Source organism: Pelobates fuscus, chromosome 2 (assembly GCF_036172605.1).
Source record: "Pelobates fuscus isolate aPelFus1 chromosome 2, aPelFus1.pri, whole genome shotgun sequence".
NCBI lineage: Eukaryota > Metazoa > Chordata > Amphibia > Anura > Pelobatidae > Pelobates > Pelobates fuscus.
In genome coordinates this window covers 260,549,091-260,574,763 of record NC_086318.1, presented here as the reverse complement: position 1 = coordinate 260,574,763, position 25,673 = coordinate 260,549,091, and positions in this window count along the sequence as shown.

The following is a 25,673-nucleotide window of genomic DNA, read 5'->3' as shown; positions in this document are numbered from 1 at the left end:
GGACAGTTCGCGACATCACTACCCAGGAATAAAATTTACACCCAGAATGGCATACCATTTGCAACAGTAGACAACCCAAGGTATTGCAAATGGGGTATGTCCAGTCTTTTTTAGTAGCCATTTGGTCACAAACACTGGCCAAAGTTAGCGTTAGTATTTGTTTGTGTGTGAAAAATGCAAAAAACGCCAATTTTGCCCAGTGTTTGTGACTAAGTGGCTACTAAAAAAGAATGGACATACCCCGCTTGCAATACCTTGGGTTGTCTACTATTGCAAATGGTATGCCATCATAGGGGTAATTTTCATTCTTGGGCTACCATAGGGTCTCAAAGGCAACGTAACCAATCTGGCGAATTTTAATGTGAAAAAAATGAAACACAAGCCTTATATTTGACGCTGTAACTTTTGAAAACACCATAAAACCTGTACATGATGGGTACTGTTGTACTAGGGAGACTTCGCTGAACACAAATATTTGTGTTTCAAAACAGTAAAAAGTATCGCAGCAATAATATCGTCTGTGTAAGTGCTGTTTGTGCGTGAAAAATGCAAAAAACTTCACTTTTACTGCCGATATCATCGTTGTAATACATTTTACACATAAAACACTAATATTTGTGTTCAGCGAAGTCTCCCGAGTAGAACAGTACTCCCCATGTACAGGTTTTATGGTGTCTTGGAAAGTTATAGGGTTAAATATAGTGCTAGCAAATTAAATTCCCTTTACTTTCGGCATGGGTTGACAGGCCGGTTCCGCGAATTGTAATTAATTAAGATACCTAATTATGTAAAAAATTTACATAAATATATGTGTAGAATTAATATATGTATATATATATATATATATATATATATATATATACGTATGTGTATATATATGTATATATATATATATATAATTTTTTAAAAATATTTTTATTTATATATAGGTATATATATAGTGATATATACGTATATATTTATGTATATAGATATATATATTATTTTGTTCTACGTGTATTTTGATATAAATATATATTAATATCAATATACAGTTAGAACGAAATAACACACATTTATATATTTTTTAATTATTTGTAATTATTTTTTTAATTTTATTTTTTTACGTATTTAAGTAAATTATTTTTTTTTTTTACACTTATTTTTATTATTTTTATTTTATTTCCAGCCAGCAGGGGGACTAATTGTCATTACTGGCAGTCCCCCTGCTGGCAATGCCTGAGCCAGCTAACCCGGCCATGTGATTGTGAGGTCTTCGCAAGGACCTCACTCTCACATGGCCGGGGGGGCCCCCAGGAGGAAGGACGTGCCGCGGGGGGGCCCCCTGGGAGTCCCCCCAAAGCCGATCGCCGGCGTGGGATCGCTGGCGACCGGGTAAGTAACAAAAAAACGGAGGGCGTACTATTACGCCCGGCGGCGTTTAGAGCCACTTAAAATAGGGCGTAATAGTAACCCGGTCTTAAAGGGTTAAATGAAGTAGATAAGGAAACATACTGCTTTTGGCTTTGTATTAGATTCCTTCTCCCACAGGTGTTTCAGGATAAGCAATTAACACATTTTACCACTTCAGATAGATTGCAGGTGTTACTAATCCTGTCTGAGTGCCTCTCCCAGGAGAGGAGACCTGATTTTCCAAAATGGAGCATGGTACTGTTTAACAAATTTAAGGCCTTTTTGTGTGCACTCCTATGCATTTATACATGAGACCATTTCTCAAAAGTTTTTCTATTGCCAGGTATCCTCTCCTCTCATATCAAGATAGGGAATGTTTTGTTTTTTTCTAAATTTGGTGGCATTGTTTAACCTTCAATTATATGCCGTTACTGATGCACAGCTTAGTAGATCATGCTGGTTGCAGGAGCACAAATTGGGCTATTAATCGTTCTCATAAGTAGGTAACTCTGAAGCCATTACCTGATTTAAAAGCTGTTCATATTGGCTTGTTTCTCTCCTGTCTTAACTTTAGTACCATTTTATTTTTCCGCAAACTTCTACTCTGAAGAATTCACTACTTCTGGTCTGGTTTGTGCTTTTTATTCAGTTTTTTGCTCAATTCTCTGGAATTGGTTTAACATATTCTTTAGAACTGAGTATATTTCCTTAAAGCATAATCTTTTTAATTTGGAGAATGTACTAATTTTTATATGCAGTATTCTCTTTTATCCCTTGGCGACCTGAGAGTTTGGCAATCCCTTTAGGATATGTCTGGGGTGGCATGCTTTTGGTTCTTAAGGAATTAATGTTCAGAACTTTCTGACAAGATTCCCCTGTGGTGAAGGGGAATATTATAATTTCCTTTCTGCAATAAAGGTAGTCTTTTAGGCTCATATGATCCAGGTAAGTTTTCGATACTTTGTATTGCAAGTATTTTAATTAACACTGGAAGGTCTTTCTAGTCCCCAGGCCATTCTACCAGGTTTACTATTGCAGGTAAAATTCACCTGCTAGCAGAACAATATAGGAAATCCCTGAACAGGTAACTCCATTACGGTCCTCTCTTCTGATATTCAGGGGGATTCTTCTAGAGGTCCTTATATCTGGAATTGCAACCAATGTGTGGCTTTAAGTGGTTGATTCATCCTACATAATATAATGTAATGCAGCTTGTTGATGACAAACATTTGACTGAAATGTTTTACATGGTCTGTACCTAGACCAGTATATAAGTTATGGTCACTCCTAACATTGCATTGGTTTAATACTTGTGGATTATATGTTTGGATTGGTGTTGATATCTTGCAGATAATACAAACTGCTTATTATCGTCATAGGCTCTGCCATAAGTACTTCATCACTATCTGAAGATAAGGTAAGAGTAAGTATGCGGTTGTTTGTTCTCATAAGGATAACTGAATATCTTCTACTATCCTGCTTATTATGTGTCGGTTGCCACAATGGATCATGTGCCTCTGGTTACCACCTTCTCATCAGTATCCTGCCGATTACATATCTCCTACTTATGTTGCACAACTGTCTCTAATTAATTTGATTATACTGTTTGGCATAATCTGTACTATTTACAATATGTTTCTTTGAATGTAGGTACTGACGTGATTGGCCTACTTATAATTTAGGAGTTGCCACAAATTCTACGGTTCATACTGATGTCTCTTTTTTCTTTCCTTAACTAATCTGTATATGATTCTTCTTGCCTTTGCCTAGTAATGTCATTGGTTTATACCTCTACTGTGACTGATCATTACTGTATCAATTCATCCATGGTGTGAGGTATGGTTGTGAGTCTGATTTTGCAATATATGGTCATTGTCTGCCTCTTTCTGACAGGCAGGTATTGATTTGTTTCCTGTATCCACAGGTAAGTAGTTCACAAGGCAAGAGGAAGCAGTCATATCGTCATTAATAATTACATCCAGAAAGTAGTGGGATTCTCAGTGTAATTCTCCCCATGTTTAATAGCATGGTGTGTATGTTCTCATCCAACATTCTGTTATGCCTTTGTCAAGGATCTGATCTGATGAGGTCATCAATTTGGGTCTAGATTTTATATCAATATGGCATTATCCTTCTCTAACGTAGGCTATCATGGCCTTAATTCCTTTCTGACTATATTTATTCAGGATATTTCAGACATTTGAATGCTAGGAGGTTGCTGACATTGCAGCCTCTAGGGTAAATTAACTTGTCTGAGCAGATTTTAGGACAAGATCCTATTGATTCTTGTTTGGCTTTGTAAAGTCTTCTAAGATTTATACAGCTCAATAATGGTTTTATAGCTATTAGCTGTTTTTGAACTCTGTCCCTCCCTCTATATATACTGCTTGGGTATTCCCCATGAGTAATTGCTGCCATGAATAATGTCAGGAAAAAAGGAAAATTTGCTTCGTACTTACCGTAATTTTCTTTTTCTGATCATTATTCATGTCAGCATTACGTTCCCACCCATATACTATAAGCTAGTTACAAAGACTGCCTGATGGGAAGGGGGAGGGTCTATTTATACCAGTTTCAAAGTTCTATTTCCTCTCCTTTCTGCTGTGAGGGGAGGAGCTAACCCAAGAGTAAATGCTGCCATGAATAATGATCAGAAAAAGAAAATTACGGTAAGTACGAAGCAAATTTTCCTTTATTAATTACACTAAATACGAAAAAAGAAAAGAGTTCTTTAGTTCAGCTAAAGTGAAACCAATGTACTACCTGGAAAGAACAGTAGCAATTATTATGTATAATTGCATCAGAATTCTGGACATGTAGCAAAGTAAATAAAATAAAAAAGCGAGAGATATTATCATAAAGTGTTAAACCAGCTTTATAAGGCAGTTCCTATGTCTGAATAAAGCTAAGCCATTTAGAAAAATGTCAAACAGTAGGAAAAACCAAGGCACACTGATAATATATATATATATATATATATATATATATATATATATATATATATACATATATATATGTGTGTGTGTGTATAAAAATGGGCTTTATTGTAGATGGTCCATACATGTATAACACAAATATCAATGTTTAGGTGATGGCTCCTAAAATAAAGGTAAAATACTAAATATACCAAGTTAGTGATAGAAGTATGAGGAGAAAGAGGGAATAAAGATTATATTGCCTGTAAATACAAGCCTCTCTCCCTTGAAAACTAACTAAACAGGCATGTGAACAAAGAAACAAGAAAATTAAATAATGAAATCAACATAATATTCAAACAAGTGAATAAATAAAAGGTGAAGTGCCCAAAATAAAAAACCCGAACCCAGCAGCCCTGACGCGCGTTTCGGTGCAGAACTACATGCACCTTCGGCAGGGAAAAAAACGATCAACTAACAAAGATCGCTCTTATATCAGTGTATCCCACGTATGTTTCATCAGCATGAGCAAATAGTATGAGTGCACGTCATTCAGGAGGTGTGGTGATGTATGATGAGATAGTATTCAGCAGTAACGCCCACATATCGATCTGGTCCAATAGTGTAGGCGTAAGGGGAGTGTCTCACTTTGCCGATATTTCTATATACAAGTGGTATTACTGTGGTGGAATCTCGGTAAAAATAAATTTAGTAGGCCGAGATTACCACGTGGCATGTGTACGTGCATATGCTGACGTATCGATCAGTTGGTTGCACGAGGCAAGATACGATCAGTAGTGTACGGAGCATGTGCAAGAATACAGGATGTAGTATTCCCCTCCTCCATTGTGCTGGACAGGCCATGCGGTCAAGCAGGAAGTTAATTCTTATTTGTATTGATTGGTCAAGAGAATGTGCGGGTGGAGCTTAATATGGGAGGAGTTATGTGCCTATATAAGGAGCCTGCACTATTGTCCGGGGCTCAGAACTTGCTGTATTTTGGTGACATTAGTCCCTCTGAGTCCCGATCGGTGATCCAATAAAGAATCTCTTCCTTCCTGAAGAAACCTGTGTCCTTCTCTCTGTTCTTGGCTTCCGTCAGTTTCTCCGGTATCATTTGGTGCATTGGCCGGGAAGCTCATCGTTCAACGGTAGCTGAGAGGCAGAGGCGTGAGACGGTCTATCTTTGCCCACGTTCTCTACGGCTGCACCCCTGAACTTCTGCGTGGACCTCCCTTCGTCTCGGCGCCACTGGTCTGTTGTCCAGGAGATCATCGGCCTCTACGTAAGAAGTGCTGGGGTGTCCCCGTCGATGAGTGTGAACTCAGGTTCAGGAACGAGGAGGTATGACAACTGCTGTTTTAGACGGCAGACCCACTAGGGGTATACCGATTGTGCGGTAGGCCCAAAAGGGGTTTAAATCTGTGTATGGAATCTGCCCCCTCTGTCGGAGGGAAGGAGCGAAGGCGCACCGCTCAATCGAACGCTCTTTAGTAAGACCGTTTGATTTGGTTTGGAGTCAGGCGGGGTCCTGTGTAAATAGCCCTAGCCGGACACCGGTGTCTTGTCTAGACTAGCGTACTAGGGTGTACAATTTGTTCGCTAGGTCGGAGGGACCGGGAGACTAAGCGGCGTCTGTGTAAATTCGGTTTGCTAGATCTCAACCTATCTTGGCTAAGTGGGAAGGCGTGTAAATTTGGAACCCACTAGATTTTTGATAGAGTAAATAGACTAAGAGGGTTCTGTTGTAAATTCCGCCCTCTAGTTCGCTATATGTGGTGCTTGGGCAGTGTGGCTAACCAAAACGGGTGTACATAGTTTTAGGTAGTCCATTCAAGGTACTGGCCAATAGTTTAGTTGGGATTGTATATGTGTTAAAGATTGTTAGTAAAGTGTATATCTTGTTAGATAGCGCGAGCTCAGCCGTCTAGCGAGAGTGTTAATAGTGTGTTGCTGTATCATAGTGCACGGTACCATAACCCTGTATATTTACTGACACTGTATATAAGTACTAATCATTGTCGTCTATTGCATGTTTAACACCATAACCACTAATAATTGTATTGTGACCTTAAATTGTGCTTTGACCTATGCTAACCGTACTGTAACCGCTATTTGTAAAAGACGATGTTACTGGGGTGTGTTATAGACGGGTAATTCGTATATAGAGAATTATAGCGTGGGTGACTGTATAGTTTCGCCAAAGGGCATAATATTGATTATTTAGTGACTGGTGTAACAGCTGTGTGTGTACGGGAATTCCCTGAGTGTTTATTGTGTTATTGTGTACGTTTCACTTGGTAACCGTACCACGTGGTGCTGTTGCCAGAGGAAACGGTGTGACTGTTGAATAGAACGCGTGCATAGTATTCGTTGTCAACGACGTTCTATTGATAAGTATGGGCGCGTCGGAGTCAACGATTTTGGATCCCTTAGGTTGTATGGTAAAGCATTTTAAAACGGGATTTAAAACATGTGATTTTGGGGTTAAAATGTCTCCTGTACGTTTGGTCACTTTGTGCACTAGGGAGTGGCCTATTTTGGTTGCGGCATGGCCGCCACGTGGTAGTTTGGATCCAACCCTGATACAGCGTGTACACGTGGCTGTGTCAAGTAGGCCTGAACTTTACGGACAGTTTCCATATATTGATTGTTGGAGACAGGCCGTAAACGACTCGCCAAAATGGATTCAGATATGCCACGAGGAGCAATGTCGCCTCATGGTGGCCAGGACTTGTTTGTCCACTAGGACTGTGGTTAGGCCCATTTTGGACACGCCCCCTGAGTCCGAGATCCCTTTGCCGCCCCCTTACTTCCCTTTAGGAGGAAGAGGTGACGCGAGTGCAGGAAGTTCTATACCCCTCCCCTCATTGCCCTCATCCACTTCCGCTTCCTCCTCCAGTACAGAATCCACCGCCCCTCGTATTAAACCTCCCCTTCCGGAACCAGAACCAACCCCCGTTAGATCTGAATATCCTGATTTGGCGCCACTTCAAACTTCCGGTCAAGCTTCTTCTAGCTCGGCTGGGAGTATTCTATTTACTAGCTTTTCCCAAAATCAAGCTCCCACATCCTCATGCCTTATTTCCCCCCGACTGGAACCCATAACTGACGCCCCTTCACGTAGCCCTATACTAACCAGACAACTGACCGGTACCCAACAACTCAAACATTATCAGATGCCTCTTCGTCTGAATCCTGGGTCAGCCTATCTCGATGCCGCAGGTCAAATGGCACATGCTGACCCAGTCTTCGTATATGTCCCGTTCACGACTACCGATCTCTTGAATTGGAAGACCCACAATTCCTCGTACACTGAGAAACCACAAGCTATGACCGATCTGTTCACCTCGATAGTTCAGACACATAATCCGACATGGGCTGATTGCCAGCAGTTATTAATGACATTGTTTAATAATGAGGAAAGGACAAGGATTAACCAAGCGGCCATTAAAGCGCTAGAGGATAGAGCCCGTGCTTTAAATCAAGCCAATCCGGCAGCATGGGCCGCAACACATTACCCTAATACCGATCCCGATTGGAATGTTAATGGCGCAGATATGGTTCAACTCAAAGCCTATAGAGACGCTATAATTGCTGGCATGAAAGCCGGAGGGAAGAAAGCTATTAATATGTCGAAGACAGTTGAGGTGATTCAGAAAAGTGATGAAGCGCCCAGTGTCTTTTATGACCAATTATTGGAGGCATACCGCTTGTATATCCCCTTTAATCCGGAAGACGCTGATAATTCCCGAATGGTAAACTCCGCCTTTGTCAGCCAAGCTTACGGAGATATTAAGCGCAAGCTACAAAAGTTAGAAGGGTTTGCAGGTATGTCTATCACCCAACTAATGGAGGTAGCGAATAAAGTATACATGAACAGGGAAACAGAGACAAAGAAAGAGGAAGAACGCAAGATGCGTAGAAAGGCAGATATGCTAGCGGTAGCGATCGCAGGCGTAGATAGACGGGGCCCAGATAGAGGCGATAGTAGATGGAATGAGGAACCCCTGAGTAGAAATCAGTGCGCATACTGTAGGGAAGAAGGGCATTGGAGAAGTGAGTGTCCACGAAGGGAACAGTATGAGAGAGACAGACCCAGGGCAGGTTATGGAAACTTTAGAGGCAGAGCGAGAGGTAGAGGAGGCCCCGGAGGGAGTAATGGTAATAGAGGAAGTAATGGGAACAGAGGAAGTGTAAGGGAAGATAGGTACTATCCAGCAGCGCAAAGGTCCCGCGATAGAGAAGGTAGGGACTTTGTAGGATTGGCTGACACGGTCATGGAGGACTATTGATACCGACCGGGCTCCATCCCCCTTGGTCGAGCGGAGCCTATGGTCGATGTATCAATAGGGGGAAAGAGTGCGTTCATGATCGACACTGGTGCTGAACATTCGGTGGTGACTGACCTAGTTGCTCCTCCATCTGGAAGAACTATTACTGTAATAGGAGCAACTGGAAGAAGTGCTGCAAAACCGGTTCTTAAAAGTCGACTCTGTACATTGGGAGGCCACGTAGTAAAACATCAATTCCTTTATATGCCTGAATGTCCAGTCCAATTGCTGGGACGTGATATGCTATCTAAGTTACAAGCGCAGATTACGTTCCTACCAAATGGAACAACATCCTTAAAGTTTAATGGACCGTCAGGTATTATGACATTATCCGTACCAAAGGAAGAAGAGTGGCGACTTTATACAGCGTTGACTAGCCAAAACCCTAGGAGTGATGAATCCTTATTCAATATACCAGGAGTTTGGGCAGAGAACAACCCACCAGGACTGGCCCGCAATATTCCACCTATTAAAATCGAACTAAAACTTGGGGTTTATCCAGTGAGCCTAAGACAATATCACATCCCGCAGAAGGCTAAGAAGAACATCCAATCTTATCTGGATAAGTTCATACGGTATGGTATCCTAAAATTCTGTACTTCCCCCTGGAACACCCCATTGCTGCCTGTTCAAAAGCCCGGTACAGATGAGTATCGACCTGTGCAGGACTTGAGAGCAGTCAATGATGCGGTTGCTAGTATACATCCAATTGTGCCCAATCCATATAACCTGCTTGCTTTAATTCCGGGCGGGGCTACTTACTTTACAGTCCTAGACCTCAAAGATGCCTTCTTTTGCCTCCGAATTGCCGCAGAAAGCCAATGTATCTTTGCTTTCCAATGGGAAAACGCTGTAACGGGCTCAAAACGCCAAATGACCTGGACAAGACTACCCCAAGGGTTTAAAAATTCACCTACCCTATTTGGTTCAGCTCTAAGTCAAGATTTATTGGATTTCGAGTCCATCCCAGGAGAGTGTGTATTGTTACAATATGTAGATGACTTGTTGATAGCCGCAGTTACAAAGGAAATATGTCAGCAAGCAACGCACGATCTACTACACATTCTCTGGAAGGCAGGATACAAGGTGTCTAGAAAGAAGGCTCAGTTGTGTTTGCCAACTGTCAAATATCTGGGATTCCATATCTCTGAAGGTCAAAGAATTATGGGGCCAGAGAGAAAAGAAGCTGTGTGCCAAATACCGATACCCAAGAATAGAAGACAAGTGCGAGAATTCTTGGGGGCAGCAGGCTTCTGTAGGATATGGATTCCCAGCTACGCGATACTGGCAAAACCTCTGTATGCAGCTATCAAGGGTACAGAGCCCCTTCTTATGGACTCAAGAACAGCAAACAGCATTTGAAGATGTGAAGAAGGCTTTGATGAGTGCCCCAGCATTAGGTCTACCTGATCACACACGACCATTCTACCTGTATGTACATGAGCAAAGAAGAATGGCTGTGGGAGTATTGACACAGTACTTGGGATCATGGCAAAGACCTGTCGCCTACATGTCTAAACAACTGGATGCAGTGGCCAGTGGACTTCCACCTTGTCTAAGAGCCGTAGCTGCAGCCGCCCTGCTAGTAGCTGAAGCCGATAAACTCACTCTGGGTCAAGAACTTTATGTATGAGTCCCACATGCAGTACAGACGTTGCTGGATTACAAAGGAAATCATTGGTTTAGTAACAGCCGTATGACCAAGTATCAAGCAATGTTGTGTGAAAACCCAAGAGTGCATTTAGAGACTGTAAATACCTTAAATCCAGCTACCCTTTTGCCACAACCTACTGAAAGTCAACATGATTGTTTGGAAGTGATGGATGAAGTATTTTCAAGTAGACCAGATCTTCGTGATTTTCCCATCCAGAACCCCGATGTTCAATATTACACCGACGGCAGTAGTTATGTGAAAGAAGGGATCCGCTATGCAGGATATGCAGTAACAACGATAGACAAGGTGATAGAAGCTCGGCCACTGGCAAAAGGAACATCAGCACAAAAGGCAGAATTGATAGCACTGACACGAGCGTAACAATTGGCTGAAGGTTTAAGAGTGAACATCTACACGGACTCCAAGTATGCGTTTTTAACCACTCATGCCCACGGAGCTTTGTATAAAGAAAGAGGACTATTGAATTCAGAAGGCAAAGAAATCAAGTACGCAGCTGAAATCCTACAACTATTGGAAGCAGTGTGGGAGCCGAAAGAAGTCGGTATTATACATTGTCGAGCGCATCTGAGAGGAGATGGTGATGTAACCAAAGGAAATCGGAGGGCAGATAGTGCAGCTAAGCGTGCCGCTGAATCGGGAAGACAAGAGTATGTGGGGCATATAGCTGCTCTTATACCAACTCCACTGTCTCAATGGACTCCAGTTTATACAGCTCAAGAAGAGGAGTGGTTAAAGACTGAACCTGGAAAGTATTTGGAGAACAGATGGTATCAGTTAGAAGATGGAAGAATAGTCATTCCAGCATCACTAGCGGTAGAAATTGTCCAAAACTATCACAACGGGACACATTCTGGGAGAGACAGCACAGAAGAATCTCTCAGAAAACATTTCTACATACCAAGATTGTCTAACTTGACTCAGGCCATTGTACGAAGATGTGTAACGTGTGCTAAGAATAATGCAAGGCAAGGACCAGTAAAGCCACCAGGAGTCCAGTTTATGGGGGGACTCCCCATGTCCGATTTACAAATTGACTATACAGTAATGCCTAAATCTGGTGGACATCGCTACCTACTGGTAGTTGTGTACACCTATTCAGGCTGGGTAGAAGCATGTCCTACTCGTACGGAGAAAGCAGGGGAAGTTGTGAGATTCCTGCTACGAGAAATAATACCCCGATATGGACTACCCTGCTCTATAGGATCGGACAATGGTCCAGCTTTTGTTCATCAGTGCCTACAACAACTGACTCATATGCTTAGTATAAAGTGGAGGCTTCATACGGCATATAGAGTTCTGGTAAGGTAGAGAGAATGAATAGAACTATTAAGAATCAGTTGGCTAAAATGTGTCAGGAAACCCAACTTAAGTGGAACGTTCTCTTGCCCATAGCTCTATTGCGAATCCGCAGTACACCTACCAGAAGGATGGGCCTCTCTCCTTTTGAAATCATGTATGGGCGACCACCTCCCGTACTTGGTAACTTAAGGGGGGATTTGAGTCAGTTGGGAGAAGGAATTACCTGGCAGCAGGTTGTAGAGTTGGGTAAGACTATGGAGGAGGTACAGAAATGGGTACAAGATAGATTACCTGTGAATATTTATCCCCCAGTTCATAGTTACCACCCAGGAGACCAAGTGTGGATTAAAGAGTGGAATAATGTACCGTTAGGGCCCAAGTGGAGAGGTCCTTATGTTGTTCTTTTGTCTACCCCTACAGCGATAAAAGTAGCCGAAGTGACTCCGTGGATACATCACTCCAGGGTTAAACCAGCAGCAGTCGATTCTTGGCAAGCTACAGCAGATCCAGAGAATCCCTGCAAGATCCGGTTAAAGCGCACGACTCAGTCGGAGTGACGAGGAACCTTGTGGATTACAAATTTTATTGTTTCAGAGATTTGGTAAGTGAGTGAGAAGGCCATAATAAAGCCTGTCCACTCACCAACGAGTGTATAAGTCAGGAAAAGTCTCGAAGGGACCCCTGTGAAGACGAGCAGAACTCCATTCCCTGCAGCCCTTACATCCTGGAAGCTGAGGTGCCTTCGCACGGACGAAGACTGAGGATGACGACGAAAGATGTGTTTCTGATAATGTTTTTATATGTGTATTTTTATATTCAGGAAGGTAGAGGTACCGACACTCCTAGCTGTGAGGTATGCATTAAGACTACAAGAACAGGTAACCATATTTCCCAAACCCTAATTTGGCATTCGCAATACGAGTGTAAAGGAGATGTATCAAGATGTAGATACTTAAATATAGAATATAGTGTGTGCCATTTAGGAGTAGGAGAACCTAAGTGCTTCAGTCCAGAGTATCAACCTCGTACAATTTGGTTGACTCTCAGGAATGGAGATCCTCAGGGGACCCTAATTAATAAGACGGTATTAGAATCCGTACATTCTTCGGGTGTTCTGCTATTTGATGCGTGTAAGGCGATATCAAGTGGTAGAAAGCCGTGGAATGTATGTGGGGATCTTAGATGGGAGAGGACGTATGGGTCTAACGATAAATATATTTGTCCCAGTAGTAAAAATAAGTATGTGAGTCCTAGATGCCCAAATAGAGATTATAACTTTTGCCCATATTGGTCTTGTGTGGGGTGGGCAACTTGGGGACAGACAGCAGACAAGGACATGATTGTGACTAAGTTGCCTACCAGCCCATATTGTAAGTCTATGGAATGCAATCCAGTCCATATACTTATAAATAACCCCGACAAGTTCTTAGATAAATATGGTAATTTATTTGGGTTTCAAATATATGGGACGGGTTTAGATCCTGGGACAGTATTGTTTATAGGGATAGAGACTGATACGGTATCCTCCCAGACTCATCAAGTATACCATTCCTTTTATGAAGAGATGAGCATAGATAATAAGATCCCCCATAATGCTAAAAACCTGTTTATTGATTTAGCTGAAAGTATTGCCGGTAGTCTTAATGTTACCAACTGCTATGTGTGTGGAGGTACTAACATGGGAGACCAATGGCCTTGGGAAGCAAAGGAGGTAATGTCCGGTTCTGAGGCAGTTGACCAATTAATATCTACACAAGCCGATTATCATATGAGTGTTAGAGGTAAATCTGAGTGGAGATTAAAGACCTCCATCATAGGTTATGTTTGCATAGCGAGGAAAGGAATGATGTATAATACTTCTGTAGGAGAATTAACTTGTCTAGGGCAAAAAGCTTATGATGATAATACAAAGAATACAACTTGGTGGTCGGCTTCAAATGTCTCAGAACCATCTAACCCGTTTGCTAGATACGCCAATTTAAAGGATGTGTGGTTTGATTTATCCATCACATCTAACTGGAGAGCCCCAGCAAATTTGTACTGGATCTGTGGTAAGAAAGCCTATTCGGAGTTGCCACAGGACTGGGAAGGGGCATGTGTGTTGGGTATGCTCAAACCATCCTTCTTCTTGTTACCTATCGAAACAGGTGAGACTTTAGGTGTTAAAGTGTATGATGTGAATCATAGGAAGAAAAGGGGACCCATAGAGATAGGCGCCTGGGAAGATGATGAATGGCCTCCCCAGCGTATTATAGATTACTATGGGCCAGCCATGTGGGCAGAGGATGGTACCTTTGGTTATAGAACCCCAATTTATATGCTCAACCGTATTATAAGATTACAGGCAGTGGTTGAGATCATTACTAACGAGACATCACAAGCGCTCAATCTTCTAGCGAAGCATAATACCAGGATGAGGACAGCAGTATACCAAAATAGATTAGCTTTGGATTACCTTTTGGCAGTAGAGGGAGGTGTATGTGGGAAGTTTAACCTGAGCAATTGCTGTCTTCAAATAGATGACGAAGGGCAAGCAATAGCTGAGCTTACTAGCCATATGGTTAAACTAGCGCATGTGCCTACACAGGTATGGAAAGGGTATAATCCAAGTAGTTGGTTTGGTAGCTGGTATTAGTGGTTTGGAGGGCTTAAGGCAGTGGTAGGTGGAGTCCTACTAATTTTAATGTTGTGTCTACTCCTGCCGTGTCTTATACCCTTAGTAGTTAGGTCTGTGCAAAGCCTGATAGAAAATATAGCAGAGAGGAAGGCTGCTGCACAGATAATGGCAATTTATAAATATAAGGCTCTAGATCAGGGAGAACCAATGCAGGAAGATGAGTGTTGAAGATTCACATCATAAGATAAGTCTGGTCTGGTTCAAGGTAACTTGCGGTGTATGCAAACTAAGGTTAAGTGATGCCTCAAGTAATTGTGAAATATCAAGAGGCATCAAAGGGGGGAATGTGGTGGAATCTCGGTAAAAATAAATTTAGTAGGCCGAGATTACCACGTGGCATGTGTACGTGCATATGCTGACGTATCGATCAGTTGGTTGCACGAGGCAAGATACGATCAGTAGTGTACGGAGCATGTGCAAGAATACAGGATGTAGTATTCCCCTCCTCCATTGTGCTGGACAGGCCATGCGGTCAAGCAGGAAGTTAATTCTTATTTGTATTGATTGGTCAAGAGAATGTGCAGGTGGAGCTTAATATGGGAGGAGTTATGTGCCTATATAAGGAGCCTGCACTATTGTCCGGGGCTCAGAACTTGCTGTATTTTGGTGACATTAGTCCCTCTGAGTCCCGATCGGTGATCCAATAAAGAATCTCTTCCTTCCTGAAGAAACCTGTGTCCATCTCTCTGTTCTTGGCTTCCGTCAGTTTCTCCGGTATCATTACTATTACAATATCATATGTCAAGGACCGTGGGACACAAGCCTTGTATATAAAGATTGGGACAGTCCGAAGTACATAGATCCTAGGGTACATTTTTATAAAGCGCTTTAGTACATTGGTTTCACTTTAGGTAAACTAAAGTACTCTTTTCTTTTTTTGTATTTGATCTATCAAGGGTTATGCCCTGAGAGACCCCTGGGGTCTCTCACTGGTGCACAGGATAATTGGGATAGGATAGACGCAAGCATCAGTACGGCGTTCTCTCCTTTACCCACTATAGATCCTGTTTATTGTTTTTCTCGCTGATTTATTGCACTACTGGATTTCATGTTCCTGTTTTACATATTTATATGGATATTATCAAGAAACCTAGTTTCCAGTAGAAGAATCTACCATATATCCCTGTGTGGAACTACTCTTTTTATAAAGCCATGAAGAGTGACATGCAGTCTGCTGGACTTCCTCTAGGAGGCAGTCTTATCATGATAATTGGGTATGACTGACTCCAACGTGTGCAGGAATTTTTTTCCTAGATAGTGGTGTTGGCAGAAAGAACAGTAAACCATACCCTGGTAGAATTGGTAATATTTGTACCATTTTTAAAGAAAATATGAGTGAGTGAGCAGGCAAAACACATTTCTTTCCATTCTTGTAGGATTCATATTCAACTGTAGGTAATAACAGAATGGCACAATCATAAAACTAAACATAGCAACAAAGAAAATGATCCCTATTCAAAAGTCTGCATACCCTATTCAAAAGTTCTTAATACTTTGTTAATCAATGATAGTGTGCAGTCTTTTGTAATATTTGTCTAGGGAAATTGATAGCTAGGATAGACTATTCAGTGTCCACTACAGTACTGAAGGACTCATCTGATCTCTGCTGTAAGGACAGCACCCCAAAAAGCACTTTTTAGGGCTAGAACATCAGTCTGCTTTTTTTTTTTTCTTCTGTGTAATGTAATTGCAGTTGCCTGCCTGCCAGCCAGCCTGTGTGTCAGGCTCACAGCATATACTGTGCCCACTTGCCCAGTGCCACCACTCACTTACTGGTGTCACAATCAGGGCCGGCCTTAGGGGTGTGCGAGCTGTGCGGCCGCACAGCCGGCAGGGATAAAAAAAAATGTAAAAAATTTGCGGCGGGGGCGGAGCTTACCTGCGGCGGGGGCGGAGCTTACCGTGCAGCGGGGGCGGAGCTAAAAGCGCCGGAAAACTACTGCAGAGGAAGCAGGAAGGAGTCCCTGCTTCCCCACCAAACAGTCTCCAGGAGCTGCACTGCCTCCACAATGAACTCCACAGGTAACTGTGTGATTGTCAGTGTGAGTGTGACTCTCTGCATGTGTGTGTGTCCGTGTGTATGACTGTCTGCCTCTGTGTGTGTGTCTGTGTGTATGACTGTCTGCCTCTGTGTGTGTGTCTTTGTGTATTACTGTCTGCCTCTGTGTGGGTGTTTGTATGACTGTGTGTGTGTCTGTGTGTATGACTGTCTGCCTCTGTGTGTGTCTGTGTGTATGACTGTGTGTGTGTCTGTGTGTATGACTGTCTGCCTCTGTGTGTGTCTGTGTGTATTACTGTCTGCCTCTGTGTGTGTGTGTGTGTGTATGACTGTGTGTGTCTGTGTGTATGACTGTCTGCCTCTGTGTGTATGACTGTGTGTCTGTGTGTGACTGTCTGCCTGTGTGTGTGTCTGTGTGTATGACTGTGTGTGTGTCTGTGTGTATGACTGTCTGCCTCTGTGTGTGTGTGTGTGTGTCTGTGTGTATGACTGTCTGCCTCTGTGTGTATGACTGTGTGTCTGTGTGTGACTGTCTGCCTGTGTGTGTCTGTATGACTGTCTGCCTCTGTGTGTGTATGACTGTCTGCCTCTGTGTGTGTGTCTGTGTGTGATTGTCTGCCTGTGTGTGTATGACTGTCTGCCTGTGTGTGTGTGGATGTCTTCCTGTATGTGTATGGCCGTCTGACTCTGTGTGTGTGTGTGTGTCACATACAACCAATACACGCATATCACACACTGTTAATACACCCATTACAAATATCACACACAGCCAACACATAGCATACATATCACACACAGTCATCACACCTACTATCACATACACAGACAACACAAACATTACATCATACATCGATGACGGTGGGGGGGGGCGCTGTAAAGATTTCTCGCACAGGGCGTCTAAATGCCTAAGGACGGCCCTGGTCACAATAGCTTGCATTTAACAAAAAAAAAAACTTTTTGGACTGTAATATAATAGCAGTCAGTTTCCTTCACGAGTGTGCGTTTCAGGGCCTGCCAGGGCACAGTGTCACACCAGTGCAACGCATCTCTGGTGTAACAGTAGTGTAACAACATCAATGCCATTTAGAACCTGTGCCAAAAGAAACTGAGTTGTGGGAAGTCCAACACCCACCTAGGTACAACTGCTTTGCGAAGACACATGATCGCATATCACAAACGCCTATGGGATCAACACATGAGTACAAGCAGCACACAAACTCAAAGCCGCCATCCTCCTCCTGGTCCAGCATCTTCAGCCACGTTAACCACTGCTGTCCTCCTTGCCCCCTCTCAACCATCCGCCCCTCCGTCTCTCACCTTGAGCAGTTCCTGCTCATCTGCCCACAGTCAGGTGTCTGTCAAGGACATGTTTGAGCGTAAGAAGCCAATGTCACAAAGTCACCCCCTTGCCCGGCGTCTGACAGCTGGCTTGACTGAACTCTTAGCCCGCCAGCTTTTACCATACAAGCTGGTGGAGTCTGAGGCGTTCCAAAAATTTGTAGCTATTGGGACACAGCAGTGGAAGGTACCCGGCCGAAATTTCTTTGCACAAAAGGCAATCCCCAACCTGTACTCGATTGTGCAAAAGGAAGTAATGGCATGTCTTGCACACAGTGTTGGGGCAAGGGTCCATCTGGCCACTGATACCTGGTCTGCAAAGCATGGTCAGGGCCACTGCGCATTGGGTAAACCTGCTGACGGCTGCCAAGCATGGAATGCGTGGCTCGGCAGAGGAGTTGGTGACACCGCCACCACTTGCAGGCAGGCCTGCTGCCACCTCCTCTACTCCTCCTACTCCATCCTCTTCCATAACCTCCTCGGTTAAGTCCTCTTCTGCTGCTGTGTCTTGCTCCACATCAACGGCACCCCCCTAGCTCCCCAGGTACTGTTCCACATCCCGGATACGGCAGTGTCATGCCCTCTTGGGGTTGACTTGCCTGAAAGCAGAGAGTCACACCGGACCAGCACTCCTGTCCACCCTGAACGCACAGGTGGATCAGTGGCTGACTCCGCACCAACTGGAGATCGGCAAAGTGGTTTGTGAAAACGGAAGAAATTTGTTGGCGGCATTGCATTTGGGCAAGTTGACACATGTGCCGTGCATGGCACATGTGTGTAATCTGATCGTACAACGCTTTGTGCATAAGTACCCAGGCTTACAGGACGTCCTTAAGCAGGCCAGGAAGGTGTGTGGTCATTTCAGGCGTTCCTACACGGCCATGGCGCACTTTGCAGATATCCAGCGGTGAAACAACGGCGCACTTTGCAGATATCCAGCGGTGAAACAACATGCCAGTGAGGCGCTTGATTTGCGACAGCCCAAAACGTTGGAATTCCACACTCCTAATGTTCGACCGCCTGCTCCAACAAGAAAAAGACGTTAACGAGTATTTGTATGACCGGGGTGCTAGGACAGCCTCTGTGGAGCTGGGAATTTTTTTGCCACGTTACTGGGCGCTCATGCGCAATGCCTGTAGGCTCATGCGTCCTTTTGAGGAGGTGACAAACCTAGTCAGTCGCACCGAAGGCACCATCAGCGACATCATACCATTTGTTTTCTTCCTGGAGCGTGCCCTGCAAAGAGTGCTGGATCAGGCCGTAGATGAGCGTGAAGAGGAAGAGTTGTGGTCACCATCACCACCAGAAACAGCCTTATCAGCATCGCTTGCTGGACCTGCGGCAACGCTGGAAGAAGATTGTGAGGAAGAGGAGTCAGAGGAGGAATGTGGCTTTGAGGAGGAGGAGGAAGACCAACCACAACAGGCATCCCAGGGTGCTCGTTGTCACCTATCTAGTACCCGTGGTGTTGTACGTGGCTGGGGGGAAGAATATACATTCAGAGAGATCACTGAGGACAGGGAACAGGACATAAGAAGCTCGGCATCCAACCTTGTGCAAATGGGGTCTTTCATGCTGTCGTGCCTGTTGAGGGACCCTCGTATAAAAAGGCTGAAGGAGAACGACCGGTACTGGGTGTCCACGCTACCAGACCCCCGGTATAAGCAGAAAGTGCCTGAAATCTTACCGAATTACGGCAAGTCGGAAAGGATGCAGCAGTTCCAAAATCAATTAAAAAGTATGCTTTACACAGCGTATAATGGTGATGTCACAGCACAACGGGAATCTAACAGGGGAAGAGGTGAAAGTAATCCTCCTCCTCCCACGACCACGCCGGCAAGGACATTACGCTTTACAGACGTGTTGTTTAAGTCCTACGCATCGCCACAGCCCTTCGGGGTCCACCCTCAGAGAACGACTCGACCGACAGGTAGCAGACTACCTCGCCTTAACTGCAGATTTCGACACTCTGAGGAGCGATGAACCCCTTGACTACTGGGTGTGCAGGCTTGACCTGTGACCTGAGCTATCCCAATTTGCGATAGAACTTCTGGCCTGCCCCGCTTCAAGTGTCCTGTCAGAAAGGAGAAGAGAAGTCACCTAGGTCAAAAAAGTCTAGATTACCTCACCTTTATTAAGATGAATGAGGGATGGATCCCGAAGGGACTGACAGTGGGCGATACATTCGACTAAAAAAGGCCTGATGAGGGGGACTACTTAACACACCACTCCTATCTGGTGGCACATTAGATTGCACGCGCAGTGCCCCAAATTTGAAGTAGGCAGACCGACCAAGCATGTTTTTCCATCTCCCACTTCCTAAAATCGATGCCTTATATACACGTCCCCTGATAGGGGACGTAACAGGGATCAAACTGATGGGAATAGTACTACTTAACACACCTTATAAGAACGCAGAGAGAGGCAACGCAGAGAGGAGTCTGAAGAAGAGGAGTCAGAGGAGGAAGGTGGCTTTGAGGAGGTGGAAGACCAAACACAGCAGGCGTCCCAGGGGGCTTGTTGTCACCTTTCGGGGACCCTTGGTGTTGTATGTGGCTGGGTGGAGGAAGAGACCTTCAATGACATCAGTTAGGACAAGGAACAGGACATGGCTAGCTTGGTATCCAACCTTGTGCAAATGGGGAGTTTGCGGTTGTGCAAATGGACTGTTTGCGGTTGTTTTCGGTGCGTTAAACGGGGAGTTTGGTCTGTCACTGTGAAGCGGGCGTAACTCTTACACTACTTGATCGATACAACATCATACCTGATGTTTTAAAGCAGGTTATTCCAAACAATTTAGGAATGTTAGGTGATTTATGCCCTTTATGGATTAAAACCAGACTCTGCATCAACTATGTAATTTTCCATGGGAGTTTTGCCATGGATCCCCCTCCGGCATGCCACAGTGCAGGTGTTAGTCCCCTTGAAACAACTTTTCCATCACTATTGTGGCCAGAAAGAGTCCCTGTGGGTTTTAAAATTCGCCTGCCCATTGAAGTCTATGGCGGTTCGCCCGTTCGTGAACATTTGCGGAAGTTCGCGTTCGCCATTCGCGAACCAAAAATGTTATGTTCGCGACATCACTATTCATAAATAGTGATGTCCCGAACTATTCGCTGGCGAATAGTTCCCGGCAAACATAGCATGTTCGCATTCGCCACCGCAGACGAACACATGCGATGTTCGGTCCGCCCCTATTCGTCATCATTGAGTAAACTTTGACCCTGTACCTCAGCAGACACATTACAGCCAATCAGCAGCAGACACATTACAGCCAATCAGCAGCAGACCCTCCCACCTACTGGACAGGATACAATTTAGATTCATTCGGAAGCTGCAATTATTTTTTTTTTAATTATTATTTTTTTTTTATTCTAAATGCAAAACATTGGTATATTGGGGAATATTCACTAAATGCCAAACATTGGTATATCAGGGAATATTCACTAAATGCCAAACATTGTTATATAGGGGAATATTCACTAAATGCCAAACATTGTTATATAGGGGAATATTCACTAAATGCCAAACATTGTTATATAGGGGAATATTCACTAAATGCCAAACATTGTTACATAGGGGAATATTCACTAAATGCCAAACATTGTTATATAGGGGAATATTCACTAAATGCCAAACATTGTTATATTCCCCTATATAACAATGTTTGGCATTTAGTGAATATTCCCCTATATAACAATGTTTTGCATTTAGTGTATATTCCCCTGTATAACAATGTTTGGCATTTAGTGAATTAATTAATTAATTATAGGCATTAAGAGCACGGTAGGTAGAGCAACAGGATATTAAGCTAGCAGAGGTATCATCATACTGTGTGTTGCAAGCTAAGTGTTTGGGTGCCTACGTAGTGTAGTAAAAGAGTTTAACGATATGCTGTACTAGGAATGTCAAAATATAAACACGCTGGTGTGAAATGGTTTTTGTACGATTATATGGTATTTCAAACAGCGTGACAGTCCAGTGTCCTGTGTGGGGCAATGGAACTATGCTTGTCAGCGGTCATCCGATTCCCTCTCTCAGGCTCTGTTCGGGTTGTGCTAGGCTCTCGGAGGCTGTGTGGTACCTTTTGTCGCGTGGACATGGTCTTAGTGGGGCCCCTGGAATCTGTCCGGCGGTTGCCGGGATGCGGCCTAATAGCCCGTGTCTGGACCGGTGTGGCAGTCTAGGGTGTTGCTGGGGCTGGACAGATGGTCTCCTACCTCGCTTCCCGCTTCGCAGAGATGGGCCTGCACCAGAGGAGGTTGAGGCTTTTCTTTTGCCTCTTGATGCGCCTTTCGTTCTGCGTGTTTACCAGTCTGGAGGGTCTCTGCCGATTCTCATCTTGTAGGTGCGTTAGGCTCCCTTGTACTCCTGGGGTTGCCATAGGGGCCCGGCTTTGCGGGTGCTGTGGTAAGTTCTGCTTCACTGCACCGGGCGTCGGCTTCCCCGTACTGGCGCTTTGGATATATTTTTATATCTTTTTCCATCTTTATAAAGTTCCATTACCTTGTTACTCATGCAATGGAAGGTTGGCAGGTTAACTTATACTTTAATGCATTTTAGAGGTACTAAAAATATGTTTTTATATATATATATATATATATATATATACACACACATGTTTCACCATAGAGTGCCTCTTTTTGTTGTTGTGCTTTTTTAATTTATTACTGGTATTTATAAAGCGCCAACAGATTCCGCAGTGCTGTACAATTATGAGACCCATTCCATCATCAAGCAAGGATAGTATCACTTATTCAAATGAATAGAGATGATTGTTAGCTACATTAATTGTATCTATTTACTCTTCTCACTACATCCACTTTAAGAAAATACTACACTATTGGCTCCTTTTTGTTGCCACATATTTAACAATATTTACTTCAAGGTGCAACATCCTTCTCTGATGCAAGTTCTCACTTATTTTGTCAAGAAGATAGCTAATAGGACATCCCTATAATATCTGCACAGACAAAAAAAAAATGTCAGTGTACCCCATAGGCTGCTGATCAGCAACCAGGGTATTCAAATACAGGGAATTTGATAAACATAGTGCCATGTAGAAAATATGTTTAAGAAAACCAGACCTATAAAAGTCTTCATGTTCAATATTTGCATCAATAGACTAGCACAAGACCAACTTCTGTAAGTGATGAAACACTCTTATTGCAGGTAACTTGCTATGGTGAATAATACAATTTATTAGGGGAGAACCTCTTTAAAGCATAAAAACATGGACTGGAAACCAAAGATTTAGGTAATAATGACGCAATCAAATCTTAGCTCCGGCCTCCCTCCATTCGAAGAAAACAAAATCTCTTCCTCCCCTCGTGGTCACAGGCTTCTTTACAGGACTCTTTTACCCCTAACTGCACCTCAAACTAGCCCTTACCATAAATACTTCTTCATATACTAAACCTAAGGACACCTGTTAACCCTAACTGCACTTTCAGCACCCCAAATATTAATCTTATAGATAAGGTGATATACTTATTACTGTGAGTTTAAAAGCTGTACGGCTTGGAGCTCTGTGATACACTCACAGACACTGCACATTACTGTAAATAACAGTAATGACACTAAAGACTAAATTGCAAAATCTAGACCAAACTAGCAGTCTGATTTGCAGAATGAGCTGAATTATACAATTTTTACAGGTCAGGTATTTAGACCTAGATTTTGAAATTCTTCTGCAATTAACCCTTCAGTGAATAGGCCTGTGAGTCTTATGGCTGTGCAACTCTGGCATACACTTGATTCAGTCAGCTCCTGACTTGAGCCTCATGTAAGTGAACTGATGAATCGGTTCATGAAATGGTTAATTTAACATACCATCTAAAATGAACCCATTCATCATAATGATTCGGTCTTCCCATCACTAGGCATACGTGCTTGAAACAGATGCCCCCTAGAGGACACGCGTCTGTAGGCAGGTGCCTGCTCTACCTAGTGGGAAATCCAGCCCTGACTTAGAATCAGGCTTTTAAAGATGTTAGGTACAGGTGTGGACGCAATCTATCATACAGTGAAAAAAATTCTAACTTATGAGTATTGGCCTCTTCTCAGGACTGGAGTGTTCAATTAGACTTGACACAGCCAGTATAGCCAATAGCAGTGTTCTTTTATAAGATGAAACATTTGATCTAAAAACGAGCTTATATGCTCACCATAAATCTCCTAAATGTGACCTATAAGTATCTTGGAGTAACCGAATGAACAGAAACCCAGGTACTTATATTAGTCAGTAATCCAAACTACAGGACAGGCTGCTGCAAACTAGTGCTTCAGAGGCAAATGTGGTTTTGAACACATTTGATGAACGGGTTTCTCAAAGTTCCGGCTGAATCTCAACACAAGGCCTGCGCCTTCAGTAGGGCGTCTCCAGCCTCTCCTGCAACGGAGGCAGGGCAGTCCACACTAGAAACAATCAGCGTGGATCTATGGCAGAGTGTATGGTTACTAAACAGGACCCTTAGCAGCTCGGACAGAAATGACCATGATCCGATCAGAGAAAGCGACATCAGATGGCCGCATACAGGTCCTTGAGTCCTCCACCCAAGCTTTCACCACTCAATTAGCAGCTGGCAAGGTGATCCTGGTTATGCAACGCCACTTGGAAGACCTAGACAATCATGGCTACAGCTGTAATATCAGAGTTTGCTGTATATCTGAGGCAAAAGGTGAGCAGCTACATTATTATAGTCACTTACCGGCCTAGTGATAGTGGTGCATAAGGAATTGATATTGTATTAAGCTCTGAGTGTGTGTGGGGGGGGGGGGGGAGAGGTGGTTTGGGAGACAAGGTGACTTTCAAGAGACAATGGGAAGAACCATTAGGTTGCACATGCACTAATGCCCAATGAGAAAAAGTTTTAGTTTTGCAACACAAAAGCTTAGTCTGTTCTAAATATGAAGAAGTGAACTACAAGCTTCTTTCACTTTGGTACCGAACACCGAAATTACTTCATGAATGTCCTGTCCACTTGTTGGAGGTGTCTGTGATGCACATATGGTCGGATTGTCCACGAATAGCCCCATTCTCGGATACGGTGACGAGTGCAATTACTGATTATACTATGTATCCTTTTGTGCAGAAAGCAGGATTCTGGTGTAGGCCAACAGGCCTCAATACTTTTATCTTTTGATTCTATGAATATTACTTTACGTCTACATCTATTTCTTACATGGCTTTTTGCTTTCTTTTCTTGGATCGATTCTAGTTTGCTACATTATAAAGAGTTTATTTGCTAGGTTACCGAGCTGAGCGATGTGGAAACTGAGCTCCGGCGGATACTCCTTAGTGTTGGAAGGATGCCTTCGGTTAAATCCACGTAGAGATGAGGGAGTATATATGCAGCCAGGTAGGAGTGGAAATATATACTTGTATAAAAGTTGTGTGGAGCAATGTCTACTAAATATGTTGGATAAAGGGTGAAGAATAGCAAATTCCATGCTTGATACACATTCCCCTTTATGTATTCAAAAGATGCTTGTAGTGACATCGTTATTTTAATGCGTTGATGTTGTAAATGTGAAAATTTGGGGAAGAACTTAGCTTTTGTTTCTACTGTAAGTACTTTATAGGTCCTTAATCATAAACCCTTAATTGTAGAGATATGCTGTTCTCTATATGTGTCGCTTAATTTTATGCCAACTTGTACAATAAAAACAGATTTGAAAAAAAAATAAATAAAGATACTTCAGCAAGCTAAAGTGCTTTAGGCATTTATATTGGTCCGTTAATGCTAAATTGCCCCCAAAAGATCTAATTCATGTTTCAAAATGGGCAGGTATCTTTCCCAAATGTATTACACACAAAGCAAAGAATGGTCATAAAGTGGCCACAGTGTCAATATACCCTATGAGGTTTATACAAAATATATACTTTTGTATAGTATATTTTGATTTCTGTGACAACTATTAAACTTACGGAGTCCATATTTCGAAAACCTTGAATAATATTGCAAACCTTGTAATATATCAGCTTTAGCTACCAAAACAGCTCTCAAACGTTATGTAATCAGGACAAACAAGTATGTTTGTT